At 31.6% G+C, this 20157-nt stretch overlaps 2 long non-coding RNA genes across 5 annotated transcripts; one reads left to right on the forward strand and one right to left on the reverse strand.

Moving 5' to 3' along the window:
- The first annotated feature begins 7532 nt into the window (after positions 1 to 7532).
- Positions 7533 to 13591, forward strand: LOC141447870 (uncharacterized). The gene is made up of 3 exons (XR_012454639.1): positions 7533 to 7672; positions 8008 to 8211; positions 13058 to 13591. It is a non-coding gene; the product is annotated as an uncharacterized lncRNA (long non-coding RNA).
- LOC141447869 (uncharacterized) lies at positions 10431 to 19627 on the reverse strand. 4 transcript variants are annotated; one of them, XR_012454636.1, is made up of 4 exons: positions 18888 to 19626; positions 18549 to 18688; positions 17755 to 17967; positions 10431 to 10679 (listed from the first exon to the last, which is right to left on the reverse strand). It is a non-coding gene; the product is annotated as an uncharacterized lncRNA (long non-coding RNA). The 4 variants fall into 4 exon arrangements; XR_012454638.1 differs by lacking the exon at positions 10431 to 10679 and adding an exon at positions 13640 to 16591 and having other exon boundaries at positions 18888 to 19627; XR_012454637.1 differs by lacking the exon at positions 10431 to 10679 and adding an exon at positions 16598 to 17657.
- Between the last annotated feature and the right edge of the window lie 530 nt (positions 19628 to 20157).

Genomic DNA, 20157 nt, shown 5'->3' on the forward strand with positions numbered 1-20157 from the left:
TTAGTTAAATTTTTAAAGTAATATAAAAATTAAAGTTTAGAATTTGCTTTTTAGTTAAGGTTTTCAGGTGGACCATCATATTAGTTACTATTTAAATTAATACAAAATTAAAGTTCGGAGTTTGCTTTTTAGTTAGGGTTTTCAGGTTCACCAAACCAACTACTTTGGATGTGGACAACATATTAGTTAGATTTTTAAAGTAATATCTAAATTATAGTTTAAAATTTGCTTTTCAGTTAGGGTTTTCAGGTGGACATCATGTTAGTTAAATTTTAAAGTAATATCAAAATTAAAGTTCAGAGTTAGCTTTTTAGTTAGGGTTTTCAGGTGCCAATCCACCAGCTTTTGATGTTAATAACACAAACAACACTCTTACACTGACACCATATCAGATATCAACAATCACACAATGTATCATGTCTCACAACTACATTCTGGGATAGAATCACTTTACACAAAAAAGTTTATTAATTTTTTATCATTTGAATAATCAAAAAGTGTTGTATAATGATTCTTGAATAGTACCATTTTTATTACTAAACTGTGGTACAGTTGGTTTGAAACAGATATATTTTTGTTGGTATCAAGAGGAAGAAGTCAACAACCTATTTGATGAGGAAATATCCTACCCAAGCAAGACATTATTTCGAAACTTTCGAGAAAAAAAAATTAATTTCAATTTTCTTCAATAATTTGGGATCATTTAATTTCTATGTTTCGGAACCTCGCCTTCAAAACAGTGCTTTTAATGTGTTATCTGATTTGTTTCAAAATTTATGCTTTTCTATACGATCTGTAATTCAAAGAGCTTTTTTTAAAAAAATTAAAATTAACTATGGCAACACTCGATTGCACTGAAGATTAGTCTGCTTGAACTGCAGATAAGTTGCTCTTCCCCCATTATCACCCAAACTTGCAGTTTGTTTCATCTTGCAGTTTGCTATAAGTAGTAATTATTTAAATGTAAATGACTATTCCGATACTCCCGCTCATGGAGAGGTTCAGTTTTTAGCTTACAAGGAATGCTATGTAGATGCTAGAATTTGAGCATTATCAAAGTTTCCTTCGAGCAGAACTTAAAACGAACTTTCACAAAAAACAAAATGCTTATATAGAGATCAAGATGGTTAAGCTTATATAAAACTAAATCTCCAAACCTTGTACTCATAGTCTTATTATGTACACAATATGTGAAAAACAAAACGTACTCAGTTGGGACCGTCGTTAATATCTGGATCAGATAGCCTGTTATGTATGTCTTGTTCAATATGAATGTGTTTAAATTTCTAATTTTTGAGTAGGCCTTACAATACATAAAATGCAGGATGTGATCTTTTTCAGCTTTAAGTAAAACTTATAATTGCTTTCAGACTAAAAGTTCAATCTTTTGTTTTAAATATAAAACGGTACAGCATTTTTTTTTTCTATTTGTCATCTTAAATTGGAGGAAGAAGTCTTTAATTTCATTTTTCATTTATTAATCTAATAAAGGTTCATTGACTTATGGGAACTAATGGAACGGTACTTTAACCGTTTCTTACCCCACAGTGTTGAGCAGGAACCAAGGTATGTAAAAGATTTACACATTTACAAACCCAGTTCTATGATATCGAGCCAGCTAACGGTCTAACTTGTTTTTAAAGCTCAATTGAGCAAGTTTGATTCCATCACTCATCATTCGACTTTAGAGCTTTATATCCATCGCTTTCTAAAAGTAACAAGTAGCTCGCGAGTAAATTAAGATCTATTTCAATAAAACCTAATTTAACTATTACTAGCAATCTAATCCAACAACTTCCGATAAATATAAGATAACAATTTTAAGAAGTTCGGAAGTTTAGTTCCTTGTAGAAGTAAAATACAATATTCCAGAAATGTTAGATAAAAAAAAGTAAGCGTGACTATGACTCCTTGTAGCACTCCAGTTGTAACGAACAACTAGATTGTTTTTGTAGATCACTGGCGGCAGAAAGGTGCTCAGATAATTTCAGAAATCTTATCTCTTTTACACTCTCCATCAAACAAACATTCTCGGGCTGAGGATTCCAATGCTCTTCCTTTAATTCGATAACATGATTCCATTTTTTTTTTCTTTTTGCGTTGTTAATTAAATTTCATAAGCGAAATTGTGGTGACCTTTATATATATTATTTTTAATATGTATTATGTGTTACCATTGTATTACCTAAAAAGGTTGTAAGTATATTTTTCTTAAATTACACCGAAACAGCAATCTTCCTTATTTCATAGTCTACGCTTCGAAATTCCAATTGCATTTTTTAAAGCTGCTAACAAAACAACAGACCTGTATTGAGGTAACTGCAGTAGTTGGACTGCAGCCAGCCTGAGTCACCTCGATATAGGGTCTTCAAGTTTGTTAGAAGTAAAAAAAAATGGATATTGGATTTTTAGCTAAAAGACAGAAATAGAAGTTTTTTGTTGTTCGGAATTTAGAAAAAAGATATGTATTAACTTTATTCGGTTTAAGGCGAAATGAAATTATATTTGGAATCGTATTTGTTGATTAAAAGGAAGATTATGAATCCGAAGTCCAGAACAAAGTGATCCAGTTTGGTGGTGAGGGTAAAATATAATTGAAAATATCAGTGCTTTTGTTTTTTGCTGTCAGCGTTCTCCGAAAATTATCTGATAATCGGATAACTTGAATCTATGAGAAGTTATAGTCATTTTTCTTTTTTTTTTATTTGTCCTTTGTCGGAATATTGTAGGATGTATTTGTTTTTCAAGGAGCGTTAAATAATTTAATTATATGCGGTTACAGTAGCTTAATCAAGGGCTGATGCCCAAACCAATCTAGTTTCAATGCAAATATTGATTTCTACATAAAGTTTTCTTTTATCTATCCGAGAATTTACCGAATCAATTGAACTCCTTGAAATAGATCTGTATATATTCGCGTGCTTTAGTTATTATGGTAGCGGGTGGGATACTAAATTGGGTTTATAAGCTTTTTTGAGAAATATGATGAGAGTTGAATCATGTTGATTCAATGCTGTGCAATAACGAGAAATTGGATCTGTGCAGACTCTATTTAAGAAATGAAGTAAACTGGGTTTCTAAATTGAGAAATCTTTTATTTACCTTAGGTTTTTCTTAAAGGTGGGTTAAGAATGAAGCGTAAACAGAAATGATGAGTTTACAAAAACTATGTCCTTTTTTAACTTATCATGTTCCCATTTACCGTTTTATAACTCCTGATAAGTCTTTGAGAACCTTGTCTGAGATTGAATATGAAAGGAAATGAAATTAAGAGGTCTCTCTCTAAAACTTGGTCTTCAGGGAAAACGGCTGTTCCCTAACGTTCGAATAGTTTCTGTCGGTTTCGATATCGTCGTGACGCTTCTAATAATTTCGAATACGTTTATCGTCGGTGTTTTTGTCGATCGTAAAGGCTGCCTGCAACAAACCGTTTTACGCCGTTCTGCGATCTTACCGTTCCGTATTTCGCGTAAGTTCGTGTCGTTATAGACCCGGCGTGAGAAGGCATATAAGGAAAAATGCTGTTATGTTTTAATTTAAGAGAATTGGTACACGCTTAGTCTGATTGTGATTATCGATTTTGGTTTTAATAAGTGAAAAAAATATCACTCCTAATGTTTTTGTTGGATGGGCCCTGTTTATTCAGTCTGTAGAGATTTCTACAGATTCCAACTGAAAGCCTCCAGGCGCACACACTCGCAAGACTAGCTGCTCCAGAAATTTGCAATACGTAATTTTTGCTTTTTGTTTCTGAAGTGTACTGATATAATAATATGTGTTGTGATTTGGAGTTTGAGTTTATATAGCACTTTTAACCTGATAGTTTCTGAATTGGGAGCATTTATTGTGAAAGTTCCTATTTTGTTCTATACAAAGAAAGCTTTAATAATGCCCATATTCAAGGCGGCAGATTTACATCCCTGTTAGCTAAATATTGCTCTCTATCTGCGTGTCAAGTTGAAATAATCGTTTCACATTTCTATGATTTGTCGCTTCCTGTAAGTCTCCTAATGAAGTGTACAATGACTAGGGGTTATTGGGTATTAGAGAGATATTTGGAAGTTCATAGACAAAGTGCAATTGTTGCAGCGATACTTAGTTTTGAATTTTTTTTCAGTGCATATTTAATTACAGCTGAATGAGTTAGTATGCAATATTCTTATTCTATTGTACTTCATTTTGTGATGGCCTTGGTAATTTATTATCCAAGTGCTTTTAGTAGTTCTTCTTATTTCAAACTAAGACTGAATAGGTGAAAATTAAACCTTTTTATGTTCGACCTGATCCCTAAATATCTACTACGTATATGTATTTGACTTGGTACTGGCCGGATGTCCTGACCTGTAAGTTTACCTGGGCTACCAATGATTACTGCTAAGAACACTTTGGAGGTTTCTAAGCTCTTTCACTCACTATACTGTTTTGAACCAACTTCTGCCATCCGTGTTGATAAAAAATTAATTATTCTTCATTTATCAGTATTTATTTAATGCCCAAAACTGTTGATTCCGGCAATTTTTCGTCATAATTTAGGTTATATTGCCGGGAATACCGCAGGGGGTGTCAGATGCATGCTGTCACTTGGGGAGTAGCGACCCCACGGATACCCCAGCTCAGAAGACCATGCACACTGCATAACAGTAGAACTCACACATACAGACATAACACAAACCACTTCCTCCCCCATTGGGGAGCATTTCATTAACTTTTTTGTGTTTTCAGGTCGGGAGCGTTAAAGTTCCGGGAGTGATTGTTCGGAAATGTTTTTAATATTTTTTTCCAAATGGTAAGTTTTCTAAATTCCGCCATTTCATGCGATATAGTTTGCGTTTTCTCCACTCTCATGTGGAGCTCAAGGAGAAACGCTATCCTCCGTTCTATCCTTCTCTATCCTTTTGCTTCCCTATCCTTCTGATGTGGTGCAGAACAAGACTGTCAATTGACCAGACCTCCATCTCCACTCCACTAACAACCTGGACGACGCAGCAGGCCACATCGATGGATATGTAACTGCAAGATATTGTTACATATCCCAACCTACAGCAGTATAAGGTAGACTGGGGAATTCTTAGTGGCATATTGATGACGCGTCTGGCGCGATTAGTGTGTCGCTCTCCTAGAGCGAGCGGCACACTAAGATCTCCATTTTCAAGTTCTTTTTATTCTAAATTTTGGTCAAACTTCGCATCAAAATTAATGTTCTCCGATCTAAATCAAGTAAATTAATGCCTATTATTTCCGGATGACTTTACGTCCAACTGCCGATTTAAATAATAAATAATTATAATTCCAATTATTAGGGCATGTTAGGGACTTCAAGAAGAAGGATGTGGACAACGTATATATTAGTTAGTTTTTAATGTAATATCAAAATTAAAGTTTAGAATTTGCTTTTCAGTTAGGGTTTTCAGGTGGACATCATATTAGTTAGCATTTAAATTAATACAAAATTAAAGTTCGGAGTTTGCTTTTTAGTTAGGGTTTTCAGGTACCAATCAACCAGCTACATCATCAACTTCATCAACATTAGTGCATGATTATTATTATTGCATGACAAAATGACACTAGTCATTTTATTAAAGTAACTGGAATTATAATTATATTGATCGTTAATATGACCACTATTAATATCCTTCTTCGGAACTTCAAGTCCAAGTAGAGCAGAGTCGGTCAGTCCATTCTGCATGTTACTAAGCATCTTTGTTTCTCTGCATGATTATCTCAAATATCTTTTTATATTTATATTATGTATATTTATATATTATTTATAATATTTGTATTATGTATGTATTTTACTTTTCAGGTGTTGTTTTATTCTTTTGTTATTTCTGTTTCAGTTGTTGTTTTGTTGTTGTCTTTTGTTGTTTTGTCTTTTCAGTTGTTTGTTGGTTGTATTCTTGGTTGTTGTTGTCCTCCCTTTCTATAAATTCCCAAACGCGACTTATCCCTTATTCTGCCATTCATGCTAAAATCCCCTCAATAATTTCGCGTTAGGCATGAATGGTATATTTTTTGGGGGGCAGAAACCTGAGCTCTACCTCCTCGTGGTGCCCCCCGGTAAACTGCTCTTAATGAGCAGGCTAACAGAGCCAGTACCAAAAAAATACCTCAAATTTTAGCATTTGCAGCCCTTGGATCTGTGAACAGTCCAATGGTTTGTGATGCATTGAGGAGTTGATACTTTTAAACTTTTTAAGACCCCTCAATCAGCAGTGGTTTAGCTGCGTCTAGGCAGATTGTCAAAATAATCCCCGAAAATGTTTGTCTGTTAAACCATTTTTGTCTGCCCTTGATATTAATCGAGATAATGATATATTCAGAAACGCAAAAATTTTTTAGCAATAAAAACAAAAAACCAAATTTAATTTAGAGAGCGCTAAATACAATGAAAATAATCAATTTATATTAAACGCAAGAGTTTTACTTGAAAGTCTTCTCACTTGCAGTGTGCTAAACTTCCCTTGTCCAATCTGTTCTTATTACATTTCTTGATTCCCAATCAAAACGACATATGTTACACGTTATCTAATTAATATATAAAATTAATTACATTTCCAAGACTATGATTTCAATGTCAAGACGGTTAATTTTTGACAAAAAGTACAAAACTGCACTTGGAATTGCCTTGAATACACTTAATTCAGAACCAAACGATATTTTTCTGTGCTATTTGTTATTTGTTAAAAGTATTCAAAGCAAATTTCGCGCACTCCACTTCCTTTTAAAAATGCTGTTCTAAAGATAGTTTAGATGGCAGTGTGACTCCTAAGTACGTTATTTATAGGAAAGAACCTCAATTTCTTCCTTTTTATGCCACTTTTCTCTTCTGGCTAACCTTTTCTCTTTCCAGAACACTATAATTTTTTAAATTTACGTCGACTAAGTTCCACATATCGCAGTAGTCAGATAGGGAATTTATTTATTTTTTTAAAGAGAATACCTGTTCGGTAGCAATAAAACCAACTCATCTGCATATCCCAATCTTAAATCTTAGTACCCTGAATTGTAATTCACCCACAATGGAATCGTAAATATCATCATCAATGAATGCCAGTAATCAATAATATAATAGGCTCAATTACTATGAAAGGATTCTGGTCGGGACGCCTTATTTTGTTAGTATTATTATTAATAATATCGTTATTTGATAACCTACCAAATATTATAAGAGAATAACTCCTTTTTATTGAAAAATTACCTGTAAAGGGTTAATGTTTATTTATGTTTTTAATGTTAATGTTATGTTAATGTTTATTTTAATGTATTTGGTATCAAATAATTCCCAGAACACCTGAACTTGGGTATTCAGTGTTTGTGCTTACCAAAGGCGGCCCCCTCATGTAAAATACAATTTAAAAACATAATGCAACATAAGACTGAAATACATACTAGGTTTCCTTAATTTTATTTCACTATTTTTCAAAAAATGTTTGATAGCTCATTAATAATATAATACACACACACACACAAGATGTGATATGTTGTAACCACGTGTGTAACCTCCTTCACTTAGTCAGCAACTATGAATTGGAAAAATGGTTGAGGTTGAATTCACAATCCATTCCATATTTAAACTGATTAATCATCGCTGATAATGGATGAAAGTGCAAACCTGTAAGAGAATCAACAGTGCACTACGATGGACAAAATCAACGATACATTGTAAATTCAGGTAATAATAAATGTCAATGCTTAGTGATATAAATAAGCATGTTTTGAGATGTAATTTGAAAAATAATACTACCTTATTTTACAAATGAACTCCTCAAAAGAAAGAGGGATTTTAGTGAAGTTAACTTCTTTTTTTTGAGTTGTTCACATTTTTTGGATAATTATTATTACTGGATGTACGGTTTATTTCTATGGTTTCCTTTCTTTTGGTAACAAAGTTAGCTAAATTATATGTATAAAATATGTACATTATATGTAAAAAAGGTTTGGTTATAGTTTGAATTGAATTCGAATTATCCACTGAGGGTTTAATGTAGTATTCTTTCTTTTATCTAGTGCTTTCATCCTTGGGCATTATCGTTCTTTTGTCAACTTACAGCTCGTTAAGCTCGACTTTCACATGACATGATCATTTTAAGGGCTCTTCTTTACTTCCAGCAGCAAGACCGTAAATATAAGATGATTCGCATCCATTCTATTTCTGATAATAAACTAAACAAGGAAATCTACCATCACTCCATCAGTGGAACTGTTCTTCAGGTAGTTTGATCTATTAATAAAACATTTACCAAAACTTTATTTTTCATATAATTAAAATCTTTCCCTTTGAATCTGAATAAAAATAATTTTAATATTAGTCGAAAGAAAGATTTAATTTGATGGAAAGATTCGACATAAAACGTGCACATTAATTCTGTATAATTTTTCAATAACTTAGAACACAGTCTAGCTAATAATTTTTAAACCATTTTCATAAATATTCTTGAAAAATTAGCATATTACTAGATTATATGTTGTATTTTGCAATCAACTTTATTAAGCACAAAATAAATCAAGTTTTTTCAGTCTTTGATTTTTCTTTCATTTTTATTCAATTTTTTAAGCCCTAATTGTTTCCTAAGTCAATATCCTTCATTTTTTTCATTTCATTACGGTTACAAAAAATGTGACCCATGCTTATTCTTTCTTCCATTAATTATTGATTATATGTTTTATTATTTTTTATTTAATACAGTGGTTTATTATGTACTGTCATGGCTTAAGCCCTTATTAATATGCACTTTGTAGTGGGGAAAAAAATAAATACTATTATTGACATTTCAAAATTGCAGGGATTAAAACTGTCCGGCAGGGCTGTTGTACAAGGGCTGATCCTCAATATGATAATTTGGACTAGTCCAACAGGGTGTTCAGAGTGGGAAAGAGCAAAGGTCTAGAAAGTTACCATGATGGTTAAATGTGAGTGTAAGATAGTGCTGTATAAGTCATGAGAGTCGCCGGCTTGGTTAAATGCGAGTGCAAGGTAATAATAAATAAATCATGAGAGTCGCCAACATGGTTAAGTATGAAAAGTCATGGGAGTCGTTAGCATGGTTAAATGTGTGCGCGAGTTAGGAATATATGTCATGAGAGTCGCCAGCATGGGTAATGTGAATGCGAAGTCGTATATATTAGTCGTGAGAGTCTCCAGCATGGTTAAATGTGTGGGCGAGTTAGAAATATATAAGTCATGAGAGTCACTAGCATTATTAAAAGTGAATGCAAGGTCATATATGTGTCATGAGAGTCGCTAGCATGGTTAAATGGGAGTGTAAGGAAGTACTGTATAAGTCATGAGAGTAGCCAGCATGATTAAATTTGAGGAAGTCATGAGAGTCGTAAGGATGGTTAGATATGAGTGCAAGGTCGTATATATATGTCATGAGAGTCGTTGGCATGGTTAAATGTGTAGAAGTCATGAGAGGCGTTAGCATGGTAAATGTTTGGAAGTCATGTGAGTGGTTAGCATGGGTAAATGTTTGGAAGTCATGAGAGTCGTAAGGATGGTTAGATATGAGTGCAAGGTCGTATATATATGTCATGAGAGTCGTTGGCATGGTTAAATGTGTAGAAGTCATGAGAGGCGTTAGCATGGTAAATGTTTGGAAGTCATGAGAGTCGTTGGCATGGTTAAAAGTTTGGAAGTCATGAGGGTCTTAAGCATGGTAAAACGGGACATGGGAGCGATCTAGCGGCAGTTGGCTGAATGTTTGGTGGTTGTCATCGTGATGGGACGCGTTGCTATAGTAACATGGCTCTCCAGAGGGTATATAAGAAAGTTCGTCGCGGGGGTGGGGCAGGGTGGGGAGAATAGTTGCTTTCCGAACGTCGAAGCGACAACATCTTCATAACCATTACACTACCATCATGATTCTTTTATGAGAGAGGTGACGACTAGAATATCGTTTTATGAGAGAGGTGATGACTAGAATATCGATGTTTTTGGAGTGACGAGCGAGAGCGATATACCCCCCTGCATCACTCAAGTCGTACTGAAGAAAATTTGTTTATGTTTACGTATATATACTACAGCTGTGCAACCTGGTGGTCATTTTTAGAACTACTAACTGTCAAAGTTGTTTACATATGTAAACAAACTGCCAAACTTGCCTGTTTAGTGGCGCCCTCCCAACGGATTTTTTAGAACTAATTTTTTATTAACTTTTTTGATGTTCTGCGTACTCTTACGCATTTTTTTAGAACTAATTTTTAATTTTTTCTTTTTCTATATTTTGCGTTCTCTGCCGAATTTTTCTTGAACTAATTTTTTATTTTTGATGTTTTTTGTTCCAATTTTTTCCTTTTTTTAGTTTTTATTATTTTTTAGCACTTCTTTTTGCTTTTTTAATAATTTTTACTGTTTTATTTGTACAATAATAGAATATAAATATTAAGTCTGTGTAAAAAAAATAGGTATTCAAATAAATAGACTTTTTTTTTTAATTCAAGTGTTTTCTTTATTCTCATCCAAGCTATACATTATCTTAACAAAAATAAAAGTTTCATATAATAACTATATTGTGACATAAACTTACATATTATACAACTAAATTATACATTTTTTAGTAGGAGATACATAAGTTATTTTATATTTCCCTTCGGAGGATGTCATCTCCACGTCTTTTTCATTTTACCTTCATTTGATGAACAGTTTTGCAGGAAGTACTCCCAGTATTGGCTGTTTCAATCTGAAAAGCATCATTATTCAATGAAATAAAGTGTTTATAACAGTTAATCTTGAATTATAAAGCGTTCTACCTAAAGATACTACAAATTAACACTCAACCATTATTAAAGAGAAACGTTAATCTTACAGGAATTAAAAAAATGAATTAAATGATTGAAAATAAAAATTTAAGTTTAAATCTTGTAAACAGATATTACCACTTTCTAACAAATTAAATACATACTTACAACGAAGTTAATATTCAGAGAAAAATAGGTTTCATTTCAAAATAATAGTTTTCTTAGTCAATTTTAGAAAATGCTGCAGCCTACGAATTTAAGTTTAACGTGGAATATTTCAATTAAATTTTATCCTTTTCTCCAACCAAAATTAGAACTACCAAGGTTAATTGGCAATGGGTTAACTCGTTTATAACACAAATTTTAATTTTGAAACACTCTAATGCTACCTTTCTTGACTAAAATTGAACCTTTTTCTATGAAATTTAAGTTAAAAAAGTATAGTTTAATTAAAAAATAATATTTTTGAAAAAAAATTAATTTGGGTGAATAAACATGAACTACAATATTTTTTGATTAATATAAATGAATTCTTGTCAAGAATAAAATAAATTACTTTCTATTGGGAGAAATAACGTCATTTTTATATGGTTTAAACATTACCTTTTTCTAACAAAATTGTAATTTTTCGAAGAAAATGTATTTTTAAATAATAGATCAGATACAGCGAGATTAATTTCGAAAAGGTTAACCTGGCTAAAGAATGCAGTTATTTGATTGAAAATGCCACAGAGTTCGCCAATTTATCCAATAAAATTTTATACAAATTAAAACATTACTTATTCCGATTAAAAGGGAAAGATTATTTATGAGAAAGGAACTTTTAGTTTGTTGCAATACTGATAATGTATGAATAATACATAAGATTACCTGAAGAACTGTCCCACATAGGCAGAGTGGCAAGTGGATTGCTTACCTTGACTTCTTAATACCCCAGACCCCAGAATAGAATTGATGAGAATCACCTAATAACGGCGTGCTGCTGTATGTAAAGAAGGGTCCATAGAGGTAATCATTTCCACAAGAAAGCTGTGCATTCTTGGCAAAGTTTTGGAAAGCACTGGATAAAAATAGAACGCTTTTGACTACAGATTATAGACTGCACAGTCATCCCTACTCATCTATCGCACGGCTTTGTTTCATCAGTTTCATTTCTTTGTGGACACACATATCTATTACTAATTAAACCAACATCCCATACAAAATCTCAAAACTTTCATGTGGCCTTCCTCACACAGACAATCATTCATGCCTTCAAGAAAATAAAAACTGTGAATAATAACATGACAAATGAAGTTAAAAAAAAGGAAAGATAAGGCTCGGCACTGTAGCGGGAACTAAACTCAAACTAAATAGCCGCTAGCGTGTGCGGGAACTAACAATGAATTATTTGAAAGCACTCGTAAATGGTAACGTTTGCTCTACAATGCATGCACTCAAAATAAATAGGCCACAACTCCGCGGGCTATTGTAAAGATTAACCAGATTTTACTTCAACTTTAAAAAGCTATCATTTCTGCAGTCTAACACAAGGTGTGAATTTAGTTAAAATTATTAACTTACGAATTAATTATTTATTAATTTCCAGTTACTTTCACCCATCGACTTTTCTAATTTTTTGCCGGCTTACAGCACAGAAAGGTGATGTGATTACCTTTTATACATCCAGCAGCAAGGTGGTAATACTTATTAGATGGTTCTCATCCATCCATCCGTAAATCTTTTATCGAGCAGTTAAAGTTCGTAGCAACCAAATTAAACCATTCTGTATTCAATTTTCTTAAAAAAAGTTTAATTTCGGTCAAAATTATTAACTGTTTCTACTTTGACAGTTACCATCACGCACTACATCCTACACTTGGTGGCAGACTAAGAAAGGAAGGTTACACACATGTTGTGCATACATGTTATACAAAATGTTAATAAATCGTAAAATCTTTTGTAAAAACAATTAATGAAACTATGTTCTTATTAAGCATTCGTAAAACCTAAAAAAACATTTAAAGTTGGAGTTGTATGCATTTCTTATGAGAAGGGTGTGAATTTATGCAAAAAATAGAATTACATTTATTTCATTTATACTAGGAAATAATTATTTTTAAATTAAATAATGATAAATAAGTGATTCAAATGATATAAAAAGTATGTAGATACGTAAAATCTTAACACAAAGTGTAACTTTCTAGCATTTTCTTTTTAAAAGATTGATCTATTTTTGTTTAAACCTCTACAAATTAACATTGATTTTCAAGGAAGTTGAGTTTTATTTATAGGATCATTCAGTAAACAGTCTATCTCATTGTATAATGTTATTTTCCAGAGTTAAAACAGGCGAAACTGGAGTGCTTCTTGCAAAAAATGTTCATCGAATTAAGTGAAAGTGAAAAAGACATTAAAAATGCATAGTTACTATCCAACTGCAACTCTTCCAATTCTTTTATTACTCAGTCGATTATTTGTAAAAATATATGGATGAAGTTGAAAATGTAATGTAAATTTTAATTTTATAATGTATGTAAATAATTTTAAATTACAATTAATTAAATGTAAATTTTTTAATCATTACCTAAAAGAATGTAATTGAATTTAAAATGTTTGTGCAGTACGAAAGAAAAGAAAAATGTATAAGTGGTAGCAAAATAAAGAATTATCTATACATTATTAAAAACGTCATTATGTATTTTCTCTTTTCCCATAGACTTCTTATTTTTATAAAAAGAAAGTAAAAAAAGAGTAAAAATGATAAGAGGCAAATAAAGTAATTTACAGGTACGTATAAAACTAAAAATTCCGTTCACATTAAATAAAAAAAATAATAAAATAAAGCAATAGCAGTTAGAAAAAATGGCAACAGGAAGAGGTAAAAACTAGAAAAAGTAAAAAAAGTTGCATCAGTAAAAAGTAAAAACAAAAAATTGTTCACATATTTGCCACCAGGTTGCAGCACTTACTGGACTTGTTTACTATGTAAAGAAAATTTAGTTCATATGTTTGCCAACAGGTAGCACTTAAACTGCGTATCTACAACTGTCGAACAAGATGTCTCCTCAGTACGACTGCAGAGTCGCACTAGTGAGGAGGGGCGAACGTCGCTCTTCGGCCCAAAAATATCTTATCTAGTCAAAACACCTCTCTCAACATATACAATCTTGATAATATGTCATGGGTAATGGCTAGGGAGATGTGTTCACCTCGACGGTCGAAAGGCAAATATTAAAAGATAATTTTACGACAAATCAAAAAACAAGCTAGCATATTCTTGAGTTTGAAAATTCACGTTTAATCAAGTTATATTAGATAAATAACTTTATTGCTTATAAGTTTACAACTTTCTGCAATGAGTTGGCTAAACATAAATAAACTTCAATGTTATACATGAAATGAATATAATGTAAAAAAAATAATAATATAAACATAAACAAAAATAAATGATACATTTCATTAAAAATTATTGTTATTTCATTTTATGTTTTCATTAATAAACTCAACTGAGAATTTTACTTGAGCCCTAATATTTTACCTGCTTTTTGCCGCTTTTCCAAAGCTTGAGTTACAAAAAGGTACAAATTCTGCAAATCTAATTTAGAGCGGAAAGTCAAAAGGGAAACTATTTCCAATACCTTAAAAATTAATACCTTAAGGGACTGTAGTAAGGGCACTCTATTAAGAAATGTTCTAACGTGACAGATTTAAACAAGGAACAGGTAAAACAGAGGTTTTCTGGCTTAAATTTAAATTTCCTCCCCATTATGAAAAAACTAGGAGATTTATTGCTAACAAGCCTTAACTGTACAAATAATCTTAAAATAGCAATGTTCACGTTAACATTAAGAAAATGCTCCTCGATGCCTAAAGCACTTACTAACCTGTAGTGGAAGTTAAACCTGGACTTCAGAACATTATCTACATCTTTACACAAAAGGTTATTCTGAAATGCAATTTTTAAATTGATCCAGTAGGACTGGATCTTGACTGTTCCAAATACCTGTGGCACCGATGCTGTATAACATATTTTTTAAACGTGAACACCAATTGTCAGGAATATTTGTATTATTGATTTCATGAACTACTTTTAGATAACAGATTTTCTGAATTTGATTATTATGTAATGTTAACAGTTTGTGCCAGAATTTAATCATTCTAGAGTTCCAATCATCAGATTTATAGCGAGATAATATGCTCATTACTCTAGGAATAACCACCTCGCTTTTATTTACAAAATAATCGCAAGCTTTTCTAAACTTTCCCAATGAAGACAGTGGCACACCTAAATAATTAAAAGATTTTACTAAATTTAGCGGCTGCTCGCTCATTGTACCTAAATCTATTATTTATTTTAAAATGTCCAGCTTTTGTAAACGGCATTACATCTGTTTTTGTAATATTTACTTGTAAGTCATTTTCAATACAATAATCGTTTTATAACTTTAATTTCAGTTAAACATCATGCCATGAGTAGGCTGAAATTGCAATATCATCTGCGTACAATAACATTATCAGGTCTTGCTTACTGTTTATATTAATGACACATGCTCCTTTTTTACAACTTTATAAAGTATTCCACAATATCACTAATGTATAAAGTGAACAGCAGAGGACTCAGGCTTTCACCTTGCAAAACTCCACTGGTAACATCTATTAACTCAGATTGAATATTTTTCTTTTCAATGATAGTATTTGCAAGTTTGTATATTCCTTTAATGACACGTATGTATTTCGGACTTACTCCAATACTAAATAATTTTTGCCATAACTTATCGTGCGGCACTGTATCGAAGGCCTTTCGAAAATCAACGAAAATTACGTACACCTTCCTGTTTTTCACTGTCAGCTGTAGATTGATAGCCGATTAGAGAACAAATATTGCATCAGAACAGCCTCTATGAGCGCGGAAGCCTAACTGTTCATCGGGAATGACATTGTTGCTTTCTGCCCACATTGTCAGATGAGTTCTTAACATTTGGGTAAAAATTTTAACGACGCAGTTTACAAGTGCAATGCCTCTGTAATTGGCCGGATCATGAGGATCGCCCTTTTTATGTAATAAAATTAGTTTTATTAAGCCCCACTTTTCCAGTATGACTTCTTGACTCCATATCTCATTATACATATTCAGTAGATAATGAATCCAGGCAGGTGTGAGAGACTTGAAGCACTCATTAGGAACCAGCTCTAACCCAGGTGATTTGTTTGTTTTAGAACTATTAATACTTTTAAGAAGTTAATTCATTGAGAATAGGTCATCTAATTCTGGATAATAAACACCAGAATAATCAATGTCAGCACAGTTAGGCGTGTTTACTTTATACAATTCCTTATAAACCATTTCCCATGTTTTTAAATCAATGGGGTTAGAAAAAGTTTCAGCCTGCAACTTTAACTAGACTCCAAAACTGTTTTTGGTCCTTAGTGTTCCTAAACTGTGTTTTGATATATTCATTATACTGTTTCTTTGCCGTAACTAATTTTCTATTATAACATTTTTTAGCAGAGGTATATAATTTCAGATATTCTTCAGAGAATCCACTCCTGTAATCCGTTAAACACCTATTAACCAAACTTTTGGCCTCTTTACAGTCTTTGTTGAACCGCCTGTTAAGTGTATTAACTGTTTTCCCATTAATAGTTATATTTATAATAATACCTACATCATGCGCGCCAGTTTGAAGAGAATAGATAAAATTTTCACTTAAATCGTTTATTGACTTACTATTAAAATAAATATTGGGGGAGCTCTCTAGAACCTCACCAAAGAAAGTCAACGATGTTTCAGTTGGTTTAACTATTGTTTTATTTATAGTCTGTGTTTCACAAAAAAGTTCTGTTCTAACCGTAATTTCACACAATAAGTGATCTGAAAGATTAGCAAAGTTAGTATTTATTTTAAAATCCACACATTCCTCTAGCATTAAATAATTTATCCTAAGTAAATCAATCACACTGTTGCCATTGTGCCCCAAAAATGTATAATGAGCAGGAGTATCACTCGAAGAGCGACCGTTACATAGAATTAATCCCAAATCTTGCTTGATATCAACTAGATTCTGTCCTCTGCTGTTACTTTTCCATCCATTGACAAACGATCACAAGAAAAAACAGATTCATAAAAAAGTTCCTGATCGAGATTATTTAAATTACCAACCCTACAATTGTAATCTCCACCAATCTCAAAATAATATCCGTTAAAACATTAACAAATGAACTCATAATTAATTGACACCGGGTTTTAAATAAATTAATCCAATGATCAAGATTTCACTAAAGTATTCAGTTTTTATGAACAACCATTTATTACTACTCCCCACTACTTCATTATTTTGAAAAATATCGAAAAAGAACTTATATTAATATCATATCAAAACTAATAACTACATCAAAAACATCGAGCATCTAACGATCGATACAGGAATGGCAGTAAAATTACTTCATTATAAAAAAAGTTCGCGAACGACATTTAGCGGCTGAAATTATCAAAAATACACATACTAAACTGAAGACATAGAACTAAACAATCAGGAACACTGAATCACAATAAACCTAAATCACAAAAAAAGACAATAATCACCAATTAACAAAGCGGGCATAGGCAACTCAGTTCAGATTATATAGTTAATGTTAATATAGTTCAGACTATATTTACAAAAAGATGGAAGACTTCATCGAGAAAAACAGATACATAGAGGTTAAGAACGACCCGAAAACATATTCCAACAGCAAATCTAGTAAGCTATAAAACCATCCACATTATGTTTAATATTTCTAAAACCAAAACCCTGATTATTGTAAGAGCCAGATATGTTAACAATAGTTCCATTTTAAAAATTACTGCGGATCAGAATTCTACTCCATACGTCATATCAGCAAAATGTTTACGTGTCACAATCACAATACATCGTGGAATAATCAGGTTAATATCCTTTCTAAAAAAATTTCAAAAACGTACCAAATAAAATATATTTAAAACATTCTGTACATTATTCACTACATAAATAGTTCGTTGCAACAATATTTCCTTACCTTGATTACTGTTCGCTGATGTGTAATGATACCTGCAGAGCTGAACTTAAAATTACTAAGGTCTCATAATTTCTACGTCCTTTATATTTTGAATTGAAATAGACATGAACACATTACCCTCCACTTCATCTTTCTTCGTTGGCTATGTGTGAAGTACTGAAGCAAGTATTTCCTAGGGAACAACTTCTTGTAATGCTCTTCAGGATTAAACACCTGTAATATTTATTTGATATTCGTTAGATTAGACCTCAAAAACACCACAGAAATTGATACTTAATTCTTTCTCTATTGAGTACCGTTAGTTGCAAAAATTCATTTCTTATTCAATCCTCTTCATGATGGATATCTTTACCTCCAACAATAACCCATAGTACTACGATAGCAATATTTAAAACTGAATTGTATAAATTATTTAATGCTAATAAGTTTAGTTAATTTTATTTATATTTCAGTTTTTATTTATACAGATTATTTAAATTTATTTTAACAGTTACTTAACAACTCGATAACACGGAGACATTGCAAATATCTGAACATTCTATTCGGATTAGTGAGCTACCAAATCAGTGATCAGTTTCACCCCACAATCCGCTTTAATTTCGTACCTTACAATTTTGTATCAATGAATGTTACTTTTGCTTGTAAGGAACTAGTGCAACCCTGATAATGAAATCTTGAAGGCGACGAAGCACTTCAATTAACTGATCAATTAATTTTGTGATTTACGAATCTAAACAATTAAATTTTATAGATTATAGGAATTTTAATTATTTGAATATTTTATAACTACATACCCTGTTTGAATTCACTCTTGAATAACCCTCGCCACCTTTAGCATTAGTTGAATCTTGCGAATCCTTTCCTAAAGTAATTTATATTACAATGCCATTTTTCTCGCTCTTTTTAACCAGTAACTCACAGCTCACACCCACACCTTCAAAATTATTGATAGATTTTAATTACAATTCTTAAATTTATAGTATTGCAAAATCATTTTTAATTACAAAAACAATTTCTTATCGCTATAAATCTGTGATCTATTGTTACCTCCACCTCACGAATAATAAGTTTTACGTAAAAATGTATATTATACTTATTTTAAAAAGCAAAATTATTATTATTATAAAACAAACCTTATTTCAAGAAAATTTTTCCCATTAATATAATTATTCCTTATTGCTATAGCTTTCCAAGGAGAGCTAGCAGCAACACATGGATCGCACTAGTTTGCAATCATCCCATTCACAGATCACCAAACACCAAAAGTAAGATCTACTCTAAAATCTAAATAATTATGAAATAAAGTTTCTCAAAAAATAAATGAGTTTTTTTTTTTTAATTATTCCTCCTTCCTAGGCTTTCATCAGGAGTTTTTGAAAATGATTCTGTTGCCTTTTATTGTTAACCACTGACCACTAAAACCTCTGGAAATTTCATGATGAATGATAGAATAGAACCAGAGAGTAACAAGAAAATTACTGATTTTAAAAAAAAAAAAAATTCTGGCAACAGCAAAAATAAAAATTCAACACTAAAGAGAAGTTTGTGATAAAATCCACAGATCTTTTAGAAGCAGTGGTTTATTTATATTGCATGCCCTGTATCCATCCAATAATAATAGAAATGTTTTAATAATAATAAAACTTTTCTAGGAAAGTTTTGCCATCAACAAAATTCTTCACTCCTGCAGCTTTCAAAGAAATACATGCACCTGATGAATCACCACTGGAATAATGACGCTTTGTTATTATGATATCCAAAAATCAAATAAAAAAACAAAAAAATAATAACAAATGCTGAACAATTTGCTCCTACATAACGCACCAACTAAATATTGATAAAAGTGGAAGGTTATTGCAAACATTTAAGTTTCCAAAAGTCACCGCTGTAGTGCTCTGCAAACTGGAAAAAAGCTTTAACATTCAAAACATGGCCAAAATATCAACTTTTAATTCAGAATGTAGAAGTGCCCAGAAGCTCTTGTTTGCTTACAATCCTTTTTTTTTGTCAATATTATTTAATATTTGACAAATATATAATACAAATTATTCTATTTAGTAACAGTATTGTGAATTTTAATTAATTTAGAGTCTAAAAGTTAAAAAGAGCTGCCCAATTTTTATCATTTTTGTTATTTAAAAAGTATAAAATGTATCTATTACAGGCCTTAATTTCCTTAAAAACTACTTGATATTATTAATTTTATAAAATATTTAAGAGTATTTTTCTACTAATTTTTACTACAATTCACAAGCTGCCAGACACAAGGAATTTTTTTTGTTTGTTTTTCTAATAATTTTGAAAATAAAAATGTACGCAGTAAAAACGGTAATGCACAATAAAAATATTTTGTGATCCCGACTTTTTCAGCTGAAGAAATGTGGCTTTGGGTTCAATTTTTCA

The sequence above is a fragment of the Rhodnius prolixus genome, unplaced genomic scaffold (assembly GCF_049639745.1).
Source record: "Rhodnius prolixus isolate KJV_2025 unplaced genomic scaffold, Rpr scaffold_13, whole genome shotgun sequence".
In the NCBI taxonomy this organism is placed as follows: domain Eukaryota; kingdom Metazoa; phylum Arthropoda; class Insecta; order Hemiptera; family Reduviidae; genus Rhodnius; species Rhodnius prolixus.